The sequence below is a fragment of the Dermacentor variabilis genome, chromosome 9 (assembly GCF_050947875.1).
Source record: "Dermacentor variabilis isolate Ectoservices chromosome 9, ASM5094787v1, whole genome shotgun sequence".
Taxonomy (NCBI): domain Eukaryota; kingdom Metazoa; phylum Arthropoda; class Arachnida; order Ixodida; family Ixodidae; genus Dermacentor; species Dermacentor variabilis.
This window is the reverse complement of record NC_134576.1, coordinates 10,510,997-10,532,877: the sequence shown is the minus strand read 5'-3', so window position 1 is coordinate 10,532,877 and position 21,881 is coordinate 10,510,997. Positions and strand designations below refer to the sequence as shown.

Genomic DNA, 21,881 nt, shown 5'->3' with positions numbered 1-21,881 from the left:
CAGTTAGCGAAAAGCAGCGCAGCTGTGTGCCGCAGTTAGTTTCGTGTGTACTGAATCTTACAGGGACAAGTTTTGGCGCTCTATCTGACCCCAGACGTTATTTTAGCTAATTTCACTACTTTTTGCTGTACTTTGAAAGCAGAGTGGCCGCGCTCGGCGTAGTGGCGCAATTAGCGAAAAGCAGCGCGGCTGTGTGCCGCAATTGGTTTCGCGTGTACTGAATCTTACGGGGACAAGTTTTGGCGCTATATCTGACCCCAGACATTGTCGTAGCTAATTTCACTACTTTTTGGGGTACTTTTTAAGCACAGTGGCCGCGCTCGGCGTAGTGGCGCAGATAGCGAAAAGCAGCTCGGCTGTGTGCCGCAGTTAGTTTCGTGTGTACTGAATCTTACCGGGACAAGTTTTGGCGCTTTCTCGGACCCCTGACATTATTTTAGGTAATTTCACTACTTTTTATGGTACTTTTCAAGAATAGTGGCCGCGCTCGGCGTAGTGGCGCAGTTAGCGAAAAGTAGCGCAGCTGTGTGCTGCAGTTAGTTTCGTGTGTACTGAATCTTACCGGGACAAGTTTTGGCGCTCTATCTGACCCCAGACATTGTCGTAGCTAATTTCACTACTTTTTGGGGTACTTTTTAAGCACAGTGGCCGCGCCCGGTGTAGTGGCGCAGTTAGCGAAAAGCAGCGCAGCTGTGTGCCGCAGTTAGTTTCGTGTGTACTGAATCTTACAGGGACAAGTTTTGGCGCTCTATCTGACCCCAGACGTTATTTTAGCTAATTTCACTACTTTTTGCTGTACTTTGAAAGCAGAGTGGCCGCGCTCGGCGTGGTGGCGCAATTAGCGAAAAGCAGCGCGGCTGTGTGCCGCAATTGGTTTCGCGTGTACTGAACCTTACGGGGACAAGTTTTGGCGCTATATCTGACCCCAGACATTGTCGTAGCTAATTTCACTACTTTTTGGGGTACTTTTTAAGCACAGTGGCTGCGCTAGGCGTAGTTGCGCAGTTAGCGTAAAGCAGCTTGGTTGTGTGCCGCAGTTAGTTTCGTGTGTACTGAATCTTACCGGCACAAGTTTCAGCGCTTTCTCTGACCAAAGACATTATTGTAACTAATTTCACAACATTTTGGGGCACTTTTCAAGCAGAATGTCCGCACTCTGCGTAGTGGCGCATTTAGCGAAAAGCAGCTCGGCTGTGTGCCGCAGTTAGTGTCTCGTGTACTGAATCTTACCGGGACAAGTTTTGGCGCTTTCTCGGACCCCTGACATTATTTTAGGTAATTTCACTACTTTTTATGGTACTTTTCAAGCACAGTGGCCGCGCTCGGCGTAGTGGCGCAGTTAGCGAAAAGTAGCGCAGCTGTGTGCCGCAGTTAGTTTCGCGTGTACTGAATCTTACCGGGACAGGTTTTGGCGCTCTATCTGACCCCAGACGTTATTTTCGCTGATTTCACTACTTTTTGCGGTACTTTGAAAGCAGAGTGGCCGCGCTCGGCGTAGTGGCGCAATTAGCGAAAAGCAGCGCGGCTGTGTGCCGCAATTGGTTTCACGTGTACTGAATCTTACGGGGACAAGTTTTGGCGCTTTCTCGGACCCCAGAAATTATTGTAGCTAATTTCACTACTTTTTAGGATACTTTTCAAGCACAGTGGCCGCGCTCAGCGTAGTGGCGCAGTTAGCGAAATGTAGCGCAGCTGTGTGCCGCAGTTAGTTTCGTGTGTACTGAATCTTATCGGGACAAGTTTTGGCGCTCTATCTGACCCCAGACGTTATTTTAGCTAATTTCACTACTTTTTGCTGTACTTTGAAAGCAGAGGGGCCGCGCTCGGCGTAGTGGCGCAATTAGCGAAAAGCAGCGCGGCTGTGTGCCGCAATTGGTTTCGCGTGTACTGAATCTTACGGGGACAAGTTTTGGCGCTATATCTGACCCCAGACATTGTCGTAGCTAATTTCACTACTTTTTGGGGTACTTTTTAAGCACAGTGGTTGCGCTCGGCGTAGTTGCGCAGTTAGCGCAAAGCAGCTCGGTTGTGTGCCGCAGTTAGTTTCGTGTGTACTGAATCTTACCGGGACAAGTTTTGGCGCTTTCTCTGACCCCTGACATTATTGTAGCTTATTTCACTAGTTTTTAGGGTGCTTTTCAAGCACAGTGGCCGCGCTCGGCGTAGTGGCGCAATTAGCGAAAAGCAGCGCGGCTGTGTGCCGCAATTGGTTTCGCGTGTACTGAATCTTACGGGGACAAGTTTTGGCGCTATATCTGACCCCAGACATTCTCGTAGCTAATTTCACTACTTTTTGGGGTACTTTTTAAGCACAGTGGTTGCGCTCGGCGTAGTTGCGCAGTTAGCGCAAAGCAGCTCGGCTGTGTGCCGCAGTTAGTTTCGTGTGTACTGAATCTTACCGGGACAAGTTTTGGCGCTTTCTCGGACCCCAGAAATTATTGTAGCTAATTTCACTACTTTTTAGGATACTTTTCAAGCACAGTGGCCGCGCTCGGCGTAGTGGCGCAATTAGCGAAAAGCAGCGCGGCTGTGTGCCGCAATTGGTTTCGCGTGTACTGAATCTTACGGGGACAAGTTTTGGCGCTATATCTGACCCCAGACATTCTCGTAGCTAATTTCACTACTTTTTGGGGTACTTTTTAAGCACAGTGGCCGCACCCGGTGTAGTGGCGCAGTTAGCGAAAAGCATCTCGGCTGTGTGCCGCCGTTAGTTTCGCGTGTACTGAATCTTACCGGGACAAGTTTTGGCGCTCTATCTGACCCCAGACGTTATTTTAGCTAATTTCACTACTTTTTGCTGTACTTTGAAAGCAGAGTGGCCGCGCTCGGCGTAGTGGCGCAATTAGCGAAAAGCAGCGCGGCTGTGTGCCGCAATTGGTTTCGCGTGTACTGAATCTTACGGGGACAAGTTTTGGCGCTATATCTGACCCCAGACATTGTCGTAGCTAATTTCACTACTTTTTGGGGTACTTTTTAAGCACAGTGGCCGCGCTCGGCGTAGTGGCGCAGTTAGCGAAAAGCAGCGCAGCTGTGTGCCGCGGTTAGTTTTGTGTGTACACTGTAAAAAATTTCCGTAATTTTACAGTCAAACCTGCCGTAAAAATTACGTAGACCGTTCAGTTTCATGAAAAACGGCGGAATTCTACGTAAAAAAACGGACGTGAGCTCTGTTTTTGAAATACGGAGAACCGTCCGTAATTTCATGTGGAGGGCAACTGAGCATGTTAAGAGCGAAAAATCAACACGCAACGAATATAAAGAAAAGACACCGCCCACGTTTACCAGCAGTTACCTAATATCACCATAGGTAACGCTGCTTGAACATTATTCATAGGCGAATCGTAGTACGCACGCACAAACGGAAGAGGTTTCAGCGGTGGCGCTGCTTACCACCCTTCATCGCTTCTACACGACGGGTTGCATTTCTCCGCCTCAACAGTACAGAGTGGACAGCGGCTGGAAATGGCGGTGTGCGGTGGTGGTATACCTGTTGCATTTGGGATTTCACTGAGAGAATAAGAAGGAATCGACGATGGACTGCTACGCAAGTAAGTGATTTAAGTGTCCTTTTTTGTTGTTGGTGCACGTCGCGCGTGCGAAATGCACCGCGATGGCCGGTGACGGGCTGAACTGTGTTGTGTGAGCATGCCCTGTCAGTGCCCTGTAACGACATTCCCGCTTGGCCATGAGGATTGATAAAGCCGCGGCATTGCGAGTCTGTGATAAATGGTGTAGCGTTTGTTGTGCTGATTTCATATAGAGTACATTGAGGCGCGTAGGCAACATCAGCGACGATGTCGTCTGTAGCAGTTCGTTATCGGCTGTATGTGGCAGCTGGTTTACTGACGTTGGCATTCCAGTTTTGCAATGTGTTGTGATGTGTTCTTGGCATTCCAAAATAAAGTGAAGTTACTGTTCCCCTTAGCAATCTCTCACGGCGCGGTGTAACACTATGTTAGCCGTATTCGGCGACGCATTGCATCACAGCGAAATTCTTTTTCCTTAAGCTTAGGACGCAGTGTGCTTGGCGTGCATAATCGCTGTGTTCATATCCGTAATTGAAAGACTGCTTCTGGAATTGAAAGTCTGCTTGTGTATGAAGACCTCATAGAGCATGTTGCATGCGATGCCCCTACATCACAATGAATGGACGGTGTAGCGTGCTTGCTGCCGTAACCTCGTGCGATCTGCAGTGTTACGTAACACTGGTGTAACACGGTGCCTTGGAACACTTTGGGATCGAGCAATCGTGCGCGATCGCACTTGAAGGTGTCCGCGTGATACCCATTAAGGGTCGCTGGAGAAGAAATTGATTATTTTGCTAGCTGGTAATCGGCACCAGATGTTTCGCGAATTTTTGTTTTTGTTTTGTTTTTACTTCAGACAGCTACCAGGGTGACTATCAACGTTCTGACGCAATACGTCAGCATTTAACGTAATCTGGGAGTGGATTGCCACGTAAATTTTGCCCATCTGCGGCTTAATTGTAAAGCAAGTGCATGTGATAAGTAATTTTTAACGTAACGTTGACACAGAATAGCGGTGCCAAAAAGTGTGTAATGGACATCCAAAGTTACAAATGTTCCAAACTGGTATAAAAAATCAAAAGATGTGTCAACACTGATGTTAAAGGCTGGTTCTAATACTGACTGTCTCTAGTTGCATAGACTAATTTTCAGCATATAGGCATCAATACAATAATTATTCTAAAATACATGTTGTGAGTTATGTAGAGCAAAATGTCTGCTGTTTTGCCGAATAGAAGGTGCTTCATGAAGTCTTTTTTTAAATGAGTTGAACGATACAATTGAAGACACCAAACGATACCACAGCAATCGGTAATTCGGTGACAAGCTTATGTGCAAGAGTATTTGTATATGAAAATGTTTTTGCTTTACTGTGGACGACCGGTCTGAAAATACCTGATATTATTTGCTTCAATTGCAGCTATTGCACCAGTGAAGGATGTCTGTGTGCCGGTTTGTGCGCAGTTTCTCAGCCAGCGGGCCTGAGAAAGTGTGCCACAGCAGTCTGTCTAGTGGTGCTCTTTGTTCTGGAAAGCTGTGCCATTCTATTGTATATCTGTCTTGCATATGCAGTCTTAATAGACAGTGACTGCAAATGTTGGTGGAATGACGAGGCCTATGCAAGTAGAGTAATTTTTGCAGATGCATTCAAAGGATAATTGATGATTTGTTTTCCTGTGGCAACAAATTGGTTCAGTATGAGCACGTCGACTTGAAAGGGATATTGTTTCATACCTGACTTGGTTGCACATATGAGTGGTGTTTAAAAAACACTTATAGTGCCAGAGTTCAAAATTTGAGGCAACAGATAAAACACGCACCAATAAAATAACTGTTTGTCTAGTGTTGGCTTAATGAGTATGCAACAACACTGCACACTGATCGTTAGCACCGTCATGCATGGGCTCCATGGTAACTAAGATTAGCCACGAATAAGCTCACTGTGAGCTAGTGTTGAGCTAACTATAACAGATGAGTATGCGATGATGTAATTAAGTGCAACATTGGAAGGCAACGTAACAATGTAAAATTATAGCCTGAGCTCGCAGCAGCGTTGCGTGGTCAGGCGACCAAAAGATATGAATATTTAAAAGGGAACGAACAGTGCTACTGCCAGTATGAAGTGACAGTGTTGTACACAGCAACATATTCCCTTTGTCCTGTCTGTAGCCCTGTTCGGTTCCCTTCTAAACATGCACCAAGCAGCCCAATTCAGAATGCTCCGGCAGGTTAAGTGATGACACGCTAGCATAGTGGGAGCTATTCTGAAAGTTAAGTCTGCTATGAAAATGTGTCATGAAGATACTTCACTGCTAAAAATTTGGTGTACAACTGCACAAAGCAGCATCAATAGCTATGTTGCTCCCCCATGTTGTGTCAAGGGTCTGTGCATGTTTTGTAAGATAATCCTTGAGTCGTCGGCCGGTTTGTCCTACATAATTGCTGCTGCAGGACAGTGGGATATTGTAAACAGCACCAACCGTAGTACCTATGAACTCCAGCACATACTTTTTGATGTAAACTTCACGTGTTGCCCTGGTCCGGTTAACATTTTGTACGTGCCCAGATTGCTTGGCACTGAAAATAAAAAGGTAGTTTCAACTCTCTGAACAATTTGCTTGAATTGATGGTTGCCTTTGTGTACAGATTGCATAACAGTCATAGGCCTTGGCTTACTCGAAGTTGTCTGACCTAAGACGTCAGCTACGTTCAACTCCATTAAATGCTTCTTGGCAATGCATGCTAAAAGGCAGTGCGAACGCACTGTTAAAAGCAAACATTGTACTTGGTTATGGAAGCTCCCCTCCACGTCGGGGTGGTACCAAGTGTTAAATGTGATCTCCGGTGTTCCTGTAGCAACAACATGCTTCAGTGTTCAGGTGCACCAATAGAAAAGTTAAAAACACCTTTGAGTGCAGGGAATAGCTCCAGCTCGATGCTCACCACAGAAAATCTTCAGGCCCAGATAGTGGAGCTTGCCTTTCAGTAGTAGTTTTGCTTACTTGAACATGCGTGGCACTTTGTAGGAGACATTAAATAGTTGCTCAACCACTTTAATTGTGACTTTTCACTGCCGAGAACACTGTCAGCTAGTCGTAAAACACTAGCTGCTGTAAGAACCAGCGTAGTAAAGGTATTCTGCTTCATTGGAAACTTTCTACCCTATATGACGTGAAGTAAGGCTACTAAATGGGTTGAGTTATTTGTTTTCTGTCTTCTCTACAGTGCTAGATGAGCTCATGGAAAGGGGAAAACTACATTTCAATAGATGAAGTGCCAACAGAGACAGCACAGTCAGAAAGAACAAAGACAGGACAAGGTGCTACTTGCAACTGTTTATTGAGGTCAAAAGCACTGAATATATAGCCATGGGGAGAGGGGGAAGAAAAAAAAAAGAAGCACTGATTATGTGAATGCGCATGTGCAAAAATATGGAAGATGTATATGAAGGGAATCATAAGATTAACCAAAATCTAAAACTTATCTAAAAACATGCGTTCATTTCTGTAAATAGTCGGAGACGAGGTGTCGACACAGGCGTCCCCTCTTTTCTTAGTCTGGTTGGCCTCCAAAAGTTCACGTGCCACAGTGTCATTGCTTTTAAACATGATTGTTGTATTAGGAAGCCTTGCTTCACGTACTTGCTTATTCTCATTCTCACATGCCTTGCAATGAAGCAGCAAGTTTGAGCCATAACCATTTTTGAGTGAAAGCTTGTGCTCCTGCAGGTGTTCATTAATACATTGGCCAGTTTGTCCGGTTTACTCCTTCCCACACTTCAGCGGTATGCAGTATACGACCCCTTCTCCGTACTTCACAAAAGGGTTTGTGTGTTTACTAGATCACTCTACTTTCTTAGTCATCATATCCAATCAGACGGCACAAAGTAGCAAGTTTTTGGGGCTCGGAAGAAACCACAGGAATTTTGTATTTGACGATGACATGTTTAAGATTATGTGCTGCTTTGTGAGAATACGGTATCACCACTGTAGCTTTCTTTTCCAATGTTTGACCTTCTTCACTGCTTCAGTTTCTTTCTTTTTGCACCTTTTTCAACAACGCCTCCGAAACTTTGCTCAAAACCAAACAAGGAAAGCCAGCTTTCTTCAACTTCAAAATCTGTTCGTCAAAGGTTTTGTGTGCCTTATGACAGCACAATTCTTTAAGGGTAAATTCAAGGCACATAGTGGCAATCGCACGTTTAACAGTCTTGGAGTGCATAGACTTATATTGCAACAATTAATTGCAGGGTCGGTATACAGACCTCGTGCCCGCAAGGATTTCTGCCGTATCCAGTGGCGATACCGTATTCTCACGAAGTGGCGCGTAATCTTAAACACATCGCCGCAAAATATAAAATTCCTGTGGTTTCTGCTGCGCCCCGAAAGCTTGCTACTTTGTGCCGCCTGATTGGATCTCATGACTCTAAAAGTAGAGTGTTCTATTAAACATACAAATCCTTTTGTGAAGTGTGAAGAAGCGGTCGTATACCGTGGAAGTGTGGGAAAGAGTGTATCGGACAAACTGGCTGATGTATCAGCGAACACCTGTGGGAGCACAAGCTTCCGCTGAAAAATAGTTATGGCTCAAACTTGCCACTTCATTGCAAGGCCTGCAGGAATGAGAATAAGCAAGTATGTGAAGCAAGGCTTCAGGATACAACGATCGTGCTTAAAAGCAAATACACTATGGCACGTGAGCTGTTGAAGGCCAACCAGATTAAGAATAGAGGGGATGCCTGTGTCAGCATGCCTGTGTCTGAATATTTACACAAATGAATGCATGTTTTTAGATAAATTTTAGATTTTGGCTAATCTTATGATTCCCTTCATCTTCTGTGTTCTCGCGCGTGCGCCTTCACACAAGCAATGCTTCTGTTTTTTTCTTCCCCTTCTCCCCATGGCTATATATTCAGCTGCTTTTGACCTCAATAAACAGTTGCAAGTAGCACCTTGTGCTGTCTTTGTTCTTTCTTACTGTGTTGTCTCTGTTGGCGCTTCATCTTCTGAAAGCTCTTCACCAAGTAGTCCCCACAACGTGTTCTACTGGAAAACTACAACTAGACAGTGATCTTCCATTTCTTGACCTCATTGTTTTCTTTGGTGAGTGTCATGTGCACTGCATCTATGCCCCGTCTTTTAAGGAGGGAATTCTGCCTTTCGCATCAGCGCACTGTTCGGCTGTGAAGCTCTGTCACAGAAGCACGAAATAGCATCCTCAACAAGTCGAGGAGAACTTCTATACCCAGGTCTAACATTGGCCTACAGTGGTGTGACCACTGTTAGATCACGTTCAGAAGGTCAGCCATGGTCTCAAAATCTGGGTTCAAAAAGGTGAATCAGACCAGGCCTTGGCGCAAAGTGTAGCAAGAGGCACATGCAGCAGTTCAACTGTGTGGTTGTTTACAACATCCCGTTGTCCTGCAGCTGCAACTAGGCAGGACAAATAGGCCTAATATTTGTTTGTTTGTGTTTGTGTTTGTTTGTGTGTGTGTGTGTGTGTGTGTGTGTGTGTGTGTGTGTGTGTGTGTGTGTGTGTGTGTGTGTGTGTGTGTGTGTGTGTGTGTGTGTGTGCGTGCGCAATTAACCAAAAGTCTTAGCCTGCGCTCGTGTTGTTTGGCCTTCTCCCATCTTTTCGTGTTGTCCCCAAGTAATCAGTCGGTGTCACATTCTTATAGAATTTGCAGTTATGAGATTCATGCTTTGGAACATGATCAGAAGCTACCAAATGGATGATATAATCCATCTACATGTGTTAGTGTAGATAAATGTGTCTGTGCAGTAGGGGTAGGGCATCATATGTGCTTGTTTAGCACTTATGTATGCACTTTTGTTTCCAGAGCTTGTGACACAGTGATTCAAACTATGTCTGTGAAAACAGTGCTGCACGTTGCAAGGAAATGTTACAACACTTGTAGGTGAAGCTCGGTGTTGTGAGAGGTTATAGAAACTTGCTTTTTGCAAGTTTCTAGAGCATTTTTTAAAGATGCTTCTTTAACTCCCGCGTGCATCGTGTTCATGACTCGCTATAAAACTGTCAACAAGTATGTCCTTTATGCCATCCGTTTCTAAAGATTACATGAATATAATTAACCCCCTGAGGGTCGATCTTTTTCGCCATATTCGACCGCCCAGGGTCGATTTTTTTTATTGCAGATTCCAATTTTTAGGGACTTATTTCGAAAAAAATTTACCGTAATTTTTCTAGGGTGTCCGTAAAGCCACAAAAAAATTATTTTGCGTTGGTACATACGGTACTCGTTATTCATGAATAACAATAATAAAAAAGGAAATAAACCTATAAGAGTAAAAAATTTGTTACATTGTTATAGTTCAAGGCTTTGAAAATGTGCACACGAGAATACTTTGCAAGACTCAAATGTTCCTGCTCTTACACTAATATGTACTATTATGAGCAATATCTAAGGGAACACAGGAACGCGTAGAAAACACCCTCAGACCCAGCTATATGGGTGATATGCAGCGGCCACCGTTGGAAACAAAGTGGAAAGGGGGACGCTGTTCTAACAACTGTTCGCACTCCCGCCATGCGTCTGCAAAGTGCGGAATTTCACATCGCCAGCAGACAGTGATAACACTGTTCGATATTGCGTCACTGGTAACCTTTTGCGTCGAATCATTACAAAAGATAGCACTGTTCCGGACTTCGATATTGATTTATGGTAAATCTTCTAAACCGGGAAAAAATTGTCTTTAAGGGTAAGTTCAAAATAATTTTATTGGCGCTTGCCGAATATTAAAAAGATATTGAAGCAAATGAAATAAGGCAGTAGCGTTATCGCAGCTTATCCTCGTCCTTTGCTTTGTTCGTTGGTGGCCTAATAACGCGTCATGCCACCGTCGACTTAACGATGGCCTCTGTTCTTTGAGGCAAAGATGCGTAGAGAGCCTCGATGAGTGCGGTATCACGCTGAAGGCGGGCTTCCACTCATGTTCTATTGCTTCCCATAGTTGGTCGGAGTTCGCCAATTCTAGTGAGCTCTTCGAAAGGTTCACTTTCATACGGCCCCAAACGTGCTCTATAATGTTCATGTCGGCACCCTTCGCACACCACTGAAGTTGCATTACCCCTCGCTCTTCCAAAAGGCGCGCCACGTCCTTCGATGTGTGAACGGGAGACAAGTCCTGTTGGAAAAAATAACACCCATCCAGGTGCAGCCTGTTCAACACGTAGGGGATCATCTGGTGCTCGAGCAGAGTGCAATACGCAGCACTGGTGAACCTCCCATCAATTCTCACCAGTGGGCCTAGGCCTGCGTGGGAAATCGCCCCCCCCAGACGTTCACAGACACGCGTCCACTGGCGGCCACCTCCTGGATATTCTGCGGACTAAAGCGTGTGTTTGCGGTCCACCACACTCTCTTTCGTTTGTCCCAGCGGCTCGAGAACGTGGACTCATCAGAGAAAACTACATACTTCTACCCACTCTCACTCCAGCTGCGGTGTTCAGTAGCGAACCTCAGGCGAGCCGCTTTGTTGGCTGCGGTGAGCAGAGGTTTCTGTGCGGCGATGCGGCTTTGCAGTCCTGCTTCTCTAAGCCTTCGTCGTACCGTGCTGTCGCTCAAGTTGTTCAAGCCAAGAGCACCTCGAATGTCTTTTGCACTTTGAAATGGCTTGTCGCTGACGGCAGCCACGATGCAAAGGTCTTGGTCGTTCGTTGTTGATCGAGGTGGTGTGCGGTGCGGCGCATCGTTTATGCGTCCTTCGTCTCGGTAAGCCTGGATAATCCGGTTGACCGTTTTCAATGGGCGGCTTGTCACGAGAGCAATATTGCGCTGCGTATAACCTCTTTTAGACATTTCTATTATATCTTCCCGCTCTTTAAGAGGCACTCGAGGCATCTTGAGGCTGCAAATTCAGGGTTGACTGCTCTGCGTGGGCCACTGCAGTGTGCGACGTGAATTTTCTCTGAACGAACTTCGTGCAACAGTCGCACGAGAGACAGTTTGTCAATGTTCTTTTTTTTTTAATTTCTCTTTATTCTATTCCTCTGTCGTCATTGGTTTGAGCGTCGCCACTGTTCGAGGTGCCACTGACAACCGAGTGCGTCGATTCAAATAAAGAATCGGTTTGAAATACAGGGCAAACTTTTTCTCGGAGTACTATCAAGTGGTTGCACGAACAAAAAAAGAGAATGAAAGAAAAGAAAGTGAATCGGTGTAAGTCACTGGTGACGATCACCATCTTATCGGCTGTCGGACGATCCATGACGTAAGCTGCTCCTTTGTAGAAATGCCAGCGTGCTGGGAGTGCCAACAGTTAGTGGAAGAGCACTCCCCTTTCCCCCTTCATTTTTCACAGCGCCATCCGCGTATCGCTCCGAGTCTGTTTCAAGGCTGTTTGCCACGCGTTCCTGTGTTCCCTTTCATATTGCTTATGATAGTACATCCATAGTGTAATCGAACTGTGTAGGTGCATGCACTCAAGAAAACTGTGCGGTTGTGTGCCCATCAAAAAAGCAAAACATGTGACAAACTTCCACTAATCTTCATCTTATCGCCAACCAGATGCAATTAGTTTTCGCGAGTCTCAAAAAAAAGAAAAGGAGCAACAGAAGCGCATGCACGGCAGCATCCTTCCTATGCGCACCCCTGCGAGCACTAAATGAGCGAGAAACAAGGCGATTAGTAACGAGATAGCCATCAGTTTTGCAAGCGCAAGAAGCCGAAACGGCCTGCGAAAACAAAACCCCAACCGCCACCCGCCCGCGCGCACGCCAATGCGCAAGCGGTAGTACATAGACGCGCAGGAGCAAACTAGCGCTAAAACAAACCATGCAACGAAAACTGAGAGAGCGAGGCGTGCAAAAGAAATTCCCTGCATTTCCACATAATGGCAGCACATGACAGAAAAGAAAAGGTTAGGAAATTGTCGCGCTTTTTAAACCTACAGATAGTGCCGTAAATATACGTCATTGACCCTTGAAGGGTTAAGGAGTCATCTTTGAAACAATTTCCCGTAACAACATTGCAAAATACCACCTGAGGGTCTCGCATCTCTTACATCTGCTGTTTTGCACATCATAATTTAATAAAACTGCATTTAGTAGCTGCACAGCACAGGCCCCATTTTGTTTTATCACACTTCTTTGTCTTTTCTCCCCCTGCCCCAGGTCTTATTTCAACAACTGCAGGCCATCATAAAATTGCTTCAACATTGTTGACAGATTCCAATATTTTTTCCAACCATTCTCTCATGTGATCTAAAGAAAATTAACTTGATTAGCCTGACATGAAGATGAATTCGAAATAATTTATTGTACTTGCTTGGTAGCACTGAACTGTTTCGTTAATCAATATAATACTTACAATTCACCTTTGTATTGCTGGGTACCGGTAGAGATATGGTTAGTTATTCACCAAAAAGGCTCCCGAATTTTCCACCTTCTTAGTGTAGGTTAGACACTCACTTGTTGCACTTCACAAAGAGCAACTTGTGGTTGCTAGGAAATAAAGGTTTACTGAGAATTTTCATGCATCCAATTTGATTCTGTGTACTAGCATGTTTGTATTAGCATGTATTTCATAGAGTTGCGGCTCCATAAAAGTACATTCTGTCATTCAATGTCTGTGACATGGTCAAGCAGGTTGACCATATCTAATTAGAACTTCCTATGTTCTGGGGCACTTGTTTGCAACTTAAATTATGTGGTTTGGTGCTGTCAGTGTAAGCCTAATGTCGTTTTTTGTTCTCCCAGGAAGGACGCAAGCATTGCAAGGAGCCATTTGACTTGCCGCCACACTAATATTGTATTTGGTAAGGTCTATTACAGATCTTATTTCGCGTAGTATGTGCTATAGTTGTGTACAATGTGTTCAAAACTTCAGTAGGTGGGCTGTTCGACAACAGGTGTTTACAAATTAATAATTATAAAAGATGTTCAAGGTCATTAGTGATACAATTGCTGCTCACTGCTGAATTTTTTTCCAAATTGAATGATGAGCCATCCAGCAAGTGCGGCTCTCCTGGCTAATTATACAAACTTTCAAATACGGTTAATTTTTTATCACAAGTGTACAGCAGTCGGGGACAACTGTTCACAGCGACAATTTCATAATATTTACTTACATGCAAAAATGAGTCAAAGGTCAGGTGTACTTATGAAGTTTTGTGAAACAAGTTCATCATCATATTGCTTACTTCATTGAAAAGTTTGTCGCGGAATTCTCACTTCTATGAACAGATCAACAGTTGTCGAACGATGGTCGTCTCTATAGCCAATGTTTGTGCCAGAGGCTTGTCTTCAGAGCACTAACAAGAGACTTTGCCATGCAGCTTGAGCTGATCAGTATGAAGAGATTACATAGGATAGGAACACAAAGCATTAGTGGGCCTCTTCGATTATCAGTCCTTGACAGTCCTGGACTGCTTAGCACTGCTGTCCCGCATTCGATTTTCTCAATCGGCTTCGGAAGCCCCATCCACCAGTCCGAGAGCAGCCAGTATCGCATTCATTTTACCAGAAGTCACAGACTCTGCGGACTCTCAGAGCTGTCAGCAGATATTTGTTCAGACATATGCAAGTAGCTACCAGACAGCGGCTGTCTTAAAAAGATGCATGCGGGCTTGATGCTATGTTTTAAAAGAGGCTGTGTGTTTATATGTACTTTGCGCGTTCCAGACAGCAAATATCATGCACTCAGCTATCGCTTCTGTTAAATCGATGCTTTGTGTGCCATAATGCGAGGGTTTCATGAGTGGTCTAATTGCTGCAACCTTAAGGCAAAACACAGTGATCAGGCGCAAATGCTTGCTTTTCTTGATGTGTTTCGTGACATCTGTCATGCTCATTGCTATATGCATAGTAAACAGGTAGATTTCGCTGTTCAGATGAGTGAAACTGGTGGACGAGGAAACATATCATATTGCATGTAGATATTTAATGCTGGTAGCTGGCGTGGCATACAGGGTGTTTCACGTAACTTGAAAATATGCAAATGCCACGTAACTGGACAGAACCAAGGTAATGTTGTTTGCCCTCGCTTCGACATACTCATTTCTTTTTCATTTCGCCAGATTAAATCATTAGTATTCGGTAATTAATCAACTTCCCAAATATTATGATTAATACATGCTACATAAAAGTGTTTTTCCTAGCGTGAAAGAAGCCTGCAAATACACACTAAATTGTTGCGTGACTGTCCATTCGCAGCACTTTTTGTGTATTCGCGAGCTTCTTTCTCGAAAAAACACTTCTACGCAGCATGTCTCAAACAACAGAAAGCTGTATGGGGAGCTTTTCATGTTGCTCTACAATTTTCTCATGGACGCTTCTAATCTGATTATAATATTTGAAAAGTTGATTAATTAACGAAGATGAAATATTTATTGTGGTGGAATCAAAAAATATCTAAGTATCTCCAAGTGACGGCAAACAACATTACCTTGGTTCTGTCGAGCTACGTCACATTTGCATATTTTTATTGTTTGGCTCAAGTTACGTGGGACAACCTGTATAATCAGAGCTTCACAGATTGCTGTTGACATGTGTGCTGATTCCTTCTGTTACCCAAATTCGGAATTTTGCTTTTGGATGTGCAGGATTAGTAGACAGTGTAGACGCGCTCTGTCCTAGACACACGTCAGGCCTTTAGTAGACGGTTTCACGAGCTTTGAGGATATCGGCCTGTGCTTTGTGGGTGAACAGTGATGTGGCACAACCGTGTTTTTGCTTATTTTTGTGTGGCAATGACGCTTAAATTTTACAGGAAATGAATGAGCTGGCTTAAATACAGCGGTTAAGGGGCCCGAAGAGCGAGAGCACGATGTAAACTGAGCTTTGTTATTATGTTCAATGTGCTCAGGCTGCGATTCCATTATGCAAGCTTTATGGTTGTGTCGGCGACATGGCCTCTGAGACTGCACCATTTTGATGACCACGCTACTGAATTTGCTGGGTAGGGCGCTATCTACAAGTAGCTAAAAGCACGAGGTCACGGGATTGAATCCCGTCCACGGTGGCCGCATATCAATGGGGGCAAAATATGAAAACACCCATGTACTTAGATCTAGGTGCACGTTAATGAACCCCAGGTGGTCGAAATTTCCGGAGTCCTCAACTACGGCTTGCCTCGTAATCAGAAAGTGGATTTGGCACGTAAAACCCCATAATTTAAGCAGCTAATAGCAGACAACAGCAGCCAGGAGAGCGACTTCCAATCACGGTGCTTTCAAACAAAACCTTGGACAGTCCCAGGCAGCGGGATCACATGACTGAGATGCGCCCTTCTGTCACTGCAAGCCAGACCAGAAGCCGCAGCTGGTTTGCGGACAGTCTGGGACTGCATAATCGAAGGGGCACAGTGCTCTCACATACATTATGTCCACTGCGGGACGAAGGCCTTTCCAAGTAATCTGTAAATATATATGGCTTGCGCCAACTGACTCCATCCTATGCTTGCATATTTACAAATTTCGTCATGGTGCCTAGTTCTTTACCGTCCTCAACAGCGTGTTTTTTTTAATTTATCATGCATATCATTTTTTGTCGTTCTGTTGCTTGTTGAGCAAGCCTTCATTCTCAAGCTCCATTTTTATCATGTCAGGTTTCAGTCTCTTAGGTTAGTTTTAGCACAATGCAATGATGGTACTTTTATGTGACTTAAGTCTTCTAAACAATTTATAGTCTTTAAATTTTCTTCTACTCAACCAGGACTCCTGTGACTAATTGCCTTAAGTAACATACTTCATTGCCTTCTTGCCCTAGAAAATGTAACTGGTGCCTTCTTGCAGGCCTTTAAAGTGGCAACATATGTACTGCCGACAGTAGGGCATGTTCAGATAAATTCAACTGGACATGCCTGGCGATCACTTTTAATTTTGATTTTAATATTTATTTTGCTGCCCGAGCCTGGCAACAATGAAATTAACCTTAGTTTTCCCAAGAAAAAAAAGGTGTCTCTGCAAAAAGCAATATAGAATTACCTGTTTAGTTAGAAGCATTCTCCCTGTATTTTACCGAATCTGCATTTTGGATAGATCCGCAGGAAATAGTGTTGTCGCTGCGGCTTTAAAAGTATTTTGTACCAGACTGCAGGCCAATAGCATTAATTCCAACTAATTACCACAGAGTACCCCCACTACGGTATAAAGAAGAAAAATTTTGGAAAAAAACATTGCATAAATTGACCAAAGTTTTTTTTCTTTGCATTTACTAACAGCACGGAATTTGGCCATCCTGTTGCCATGAGTCATAGAAATTTGAGCAAATAGCTCTGTCCTCATTGGCTCTCAAAATCTACGGGAAGTGCTCATGTTTAGGCATGTTAATGAATTACTCTACTTTAAAATTTTTTAGGAGAGTCTTGATTCATTTCAGAAATTTCCCGAATTAAGCACATTCACATGAAGCAATGCAATCTGAAAAAATATGTTGCATTATTTGTTTCGTTATGGAATTGCAAGTCAAGAAATGGACAGAATAAACAGTACTGCCTGCCAGAGCCATGTATGGGGTCCAGGCATAATTGCAGGCTTCTTTACAAAAAGGGCAAATTTTTCGGTGAACACAGTGCAATATTATAACTTTTTATGAAGATGGGAAGGGTATGTTGATGCATTCACAACCGTAACTTTCAATTTTCACTGCTTGAGTAAAAAGAATATTTCACATTGATACTTCTTCCGTGACACAAACCATATCCGAAAGGGGCTGACGGCTGTTGTGACACAGTTGTGGTGCAAGCATGGTTTTTTTGTATTGTTGCTATTCTACCAGCCTGTCAGCTGGACAATATCTTTGGCTTGCTTGTTCTGGGTCGGAAGTAAACAACATGCATGGTTTGCGCTTGTTTCAAGAGTGCTTCATTGTTTTGGGAAACAGTAAAATCTGCAAGGTTGTTTAATGGAGCAATAGAGCAGTGAAAGTTGAAAGCTATGGTCTGCAGTATGTGGCCATGGCAGCTGTACCTAAATATGGGAGAAGTAATCTCCGAATGTCATAATGTGCACGTGACATCTTTGGCTGTTCCAGGCAAACCATCAATTGACTTGGGTCCTTTCTATCTGAAGCTTTTTATGCTATAAGGCTACGAATGAATATATACCAACATGGCTGGGTCTGAACCATTTCTTTTGACAAGAGCACTTGTAGTAACAGTTGTGAATACGAAATCATTGTTTATCTGAGTAACAATAGTGATGATGATGATGGTAAATAATTGAACAGCCTTAATTGATTGGTGTTTCTTTCTTTTCAGGCAAAGCCGAAGGCCTCTGCAAGCAGCCAGTCATTCCAAGTCTCAACCAATCCTTCCTCTAGTCAGCCAATTTCTAGTGTCTATGCGGAAAGGACTTGCGCAAGAGTGGACACGGGACACTAAAAAGGCGACAAAGACAGGCGTAAACTTCCAACCGGTGTTCATTACAAAAAGGTATGTATATGTACTCTTGCACACTTGATCATAATCTGTTACAATCATGCAAGTCAACATGGCCATCACAAATAAACGAGCGCACCAAGGCCTAAGGCGGCTTCCTGCATACAGACCCCAGATATTCAAATTCTTTAACAGTCAGTGCTATAGGGATGGCTTGCTAACACAGTTGCATTCTGCAATAGCCGCTGCCTCAATGATGAGTCTAGTGTTTTCTTTCACACTGCTTGCTATTATTTCTGTTTTTTCAAACAGTCGATGACATTTGCATTGGGAGCAATGGATTCCAAGGAAACCTTCTTTCCCTTTTTGTACTCTCCGATTATGTTCCTGTAGTCTCAAGTTTAGGGAACTTCCCATTTGTCCCACGTAACGCTACCCGCAGGAAAGAGGTATGCTATACACTATTCCTCTTGAGCATTTGATGAAACCCTTTCTCTGCACAATGTTGCATGATTTTGATTGTCTGCTGACAGGGCTGGTTTTGGCACATAACTTAGATAGCTTGCGGGGTGCGGAAGAATGACCAAGACTGCAGTCCTTTGGCCTATTTTCTTTAGTTGCACCTATGTGATACTGTTCGCAGGAATCTAGCAGTCATCCCATACATTCACGCTATCTTGCATAAACTAAAGAAAATAGGCCAAAGGGCGGGAGTTTCGGTCATTTTTCCCGCACCCAACAAGTTATCTCAGTTATGTGCCAAAACCAGCCCTGTCAGCAGAGAATCAATTTCATGCCACATTGCTCACAGAAAAGGTTTCGTCGAAATGCTCAGGGGGAGTAGTGAATAGCACACCTCTTTTCTGTGGGCAGCGTTACGTGGGACAAACGGGAAGGTGCCTAAATATGAGACTACACGAACATAATACAAAAGTACAAAAGGGAGAGAGGGTTTCCTTGGAATCCAAAACTCCCCATGCAAATGTCATGCACTCTGAAAAAACAGAAATAATAGCAAGCAACGCGCAAGAAAGCACTAGGCCCATCATTGAGGGGGCAGATAACGCATAAGGCAACTGCATTAGCAAATTATCCCTAGCGTTGACATTAAAAACTTTGCATACCTGGGGTCTGTATGTGGGAGGCCGCCTTAGGCCTTGGGGCGGCCTTAGTGCGCTCTTGTAACTGATTATGATCAAGTGCACAAGAGTATATATACATGCCTTTTCATAATAAACACCAATTGGAAGTTCGCACCTGTTCTTGTCACCTTTTTAGTGTCCCCCGTTCACTCTTGTGCTGGTCACTTCAGCATGGAATACCAACTAGCCCGGTCTCACACCCTGCTTTTTTCAGTAAAGCAGAATAAACACAGGTTTTTTTCAGATTCAAGTGGCTTGTTGTTTCTCGAACACAAATCTGTATGTATGCTGTGTACATGGTGGATGCAGAACCCAAGTGCAACATGACAACACTGACACGAAGAATAAGCGGTGTAGAAAACAATGACACTAGGAGGAAACATGCAAACACAGCACGTTCTGTGTGGTGTATTTCCTGTGTGCTATGATTTCTGCCCCATTTCCAGCTATATCTTAAATGATGTTGCAAGTTATCCACGTTGTAATGTACGACTTGGGTGGTTCATTGCCCAAAATAACTTATTCCAATGAACGAAACAATTTGGCTCGAGAACACGAGCATTCAAGTCCCCGTTTCTTCATTACCAAAGTACGGTCATGTACTATAATCACAAGTACGGGGCTCAATTTACAGCATTTCCGTTTTACGGAACTCACCGTTCTTCTTATTTGCAAAATACGGTCAATTCTGTAATCACAACTACGGAGCTCACCGTTTTCCATTTAACGGAAATAATTTTTACGGCCTGTCCGTTCTACGGAAACACCATTTTCCATTTAACGGAAATCATTTTTACGGCCTGTCCGTTTTACGGAAACACCATTTTCCATTTAACGGAAATAATTTTTACGGCCTGTCCGTTCTACGGAAACACCGTTTTTCATTTAACGGAAAAGTGTCCGGCAACGTTTTACCTGCAACTTTGACCGTAAACTGAAGAAATTTTTTTTACAGTGTACTGAATCTTACCGGGACAAGTTTTGGCGCTATATCTGACCCCAGACATTGTCGTAGCTAATTTCACTACTTTTTGGGGTACTTTTTAAGTACAGTGGCTGCGCTCGGCGTAGTTGCGCAGTTAGCGCAAAGCAGCTCGGTTGTGTGCCGCAGTTAGTTTCGTGTGTACTGAATCTTACCGGGACAAGTTTCAGCGCTTTCTGTGACCCAAGACATTATTGTAACTAATTTCACAACATTTTGGGGCACTTTTCAAGCAGAATGTCCGCGCTCTGCGTAGTGCGCAGTTAGCGAAAAGCAGCTCGGCTGTGTGCCGCAGTTAGTTTCTCGTGTACTGAATATTACGGGGACAAGTTTTGGCGCTATATCTGACCCCAGACATTGTCGTAGCTAATTTCACTTCTTTTTGGGGTACTTTTTAAGCACAGTGGCCGCGCTCGGCGTAGTGGCGCAGATAGCGAAAAGCAGCTCGGCTGTGTGCCGCAGTTAGTTTCGTGCGTACTGAATCTTACCGGGACAAGTTTTGGCGCTTTCTCGGACCCCTGACATTATTTTAGGTAATTTCACTACTTTTTATGGTACTTTTCAAGAATAGTGGCCGCGCTCGGCGTAGTGGCGCAGTTAGCGAAAAGTAGCGCAGCTGTGTGCCGCAGTTAGTTTCGTGTGTACTGAATCTTACCGGGACAAGTTTTGGCGCTCTATCTGACCCCAGACGTTATTTTAGCTAATTTCACTTCTTTTTGCGGTGCTTTGAAAGCAGAGTGGCCGCGCTCGGCGTAGTGGCACAATTACCGAAGAGCAGCGCCGCTGTGTGCCGCAATTGGTTTCGCGTGTACTGAATCTTACGGGGACAAGTTTTGGCGCTATATCTGACCCCAGACATTGTCGTAGCTAATTTCACTACTTTTTGGGGTACTTTTTAAGCACAGTGGCCGCGCCCGGTGTAGTGGCGCAGTTAGCGAAAAGCAGCGCAGCTGTGTGCCGCAGTTAGTTTCGTGTGTACTGAATCTTACCGGGACAAGTTTTGGCGCTTTCTCTGACCCAAGACATTATTGTAACTAATTTCACAACATTTTGGGGCACTTTTCAAGCAGAATGTCCGCGCTCTGCGTAGTGCGCAGTTAGCGAAAAGCAGCTCGGCTGTGTGCCGCAGTTAGTTTCTCGTGTACTGAATATTACGGGGACAAGTTTTGGCGCTATATCTGACCCCAGACATTGTCGTAGCTAATTTCACTACTTTTTGGGGTACTTTTCAAGCACAGTGGCCGCGCTCGGCGTAGTGGCGCAGTTAGCGAAAAACAGCGCAGCTGTGTGCCGCGGTTAGTTTTGTGTGTACTGAATCTTACCGGGACAAGTTTCAGCGCTTTCTCTGACCCAAGACATTATTGTAACTAATTTCACAACATTTTGGGGCACTTTTCAAGCAGAATGTCCGCGCTCTGCGTAGTGCGCAGTTAGCGAAAAGCAGCTCGGCTGTGTGCCGCAGTTAGTTTCTCGTGTACTGAATATTACGGGGACAAGTTTTGGCGCTATATCTGACCCCAGACATTGTCGTAGCTAATTTCACTACTTTTTGGGGTACTTTTCAAGCACAGTGGCCGCGCTCGGCGTAGTGGCGCAGTTAGCGAAAAACAGCGCAGCTGTGTGCCGCGGTTAGTTTTGTGTGTACTGAATCTTACCGGGACAAGTTTTGGCGCTATATCTGACCCCAGACATTGTCGTAGCTAATTTCACTACTTTTTGGGGTACTTTTTAAGCACAGTGGCTGCGCTCGGCGTAGTTGCGCAGTTAGCGCAAAGCAGCTCGGTTGTGTGCCGCAGTTAGTTTCGTGTGTACTGAATCTTACCGGGACAAGTTTCAGCGCTTTCTCTGACCCAAGACATTATTGTAACTAATTTCACGACATTTTGGGGCAC

General features: G+C 44.4%; 1 long non-coding RNA gene across 1 annotated transcript; it reads left to right on the top strand.

Moving 5' to 3' along the window:
• Positions 1 to 3,392: 3,392 nt before the first annotated feature.
• LOC142558607 (uncharacterized) lies at positions 3,393 to 19,252 on the top strand. The gene is made up of 3 exons (XR_012823045.1): positions 3,393 to 3,548; positions 13,245 to 13,303; positions 17,746 to 19,252. It is a non-coding gene; the product is annotated as an uncharacterized LOC142558607 (long non-coding RNA).
• Positions 19,253 to 21,881: the final 2,629 nt, after the last annotated feature.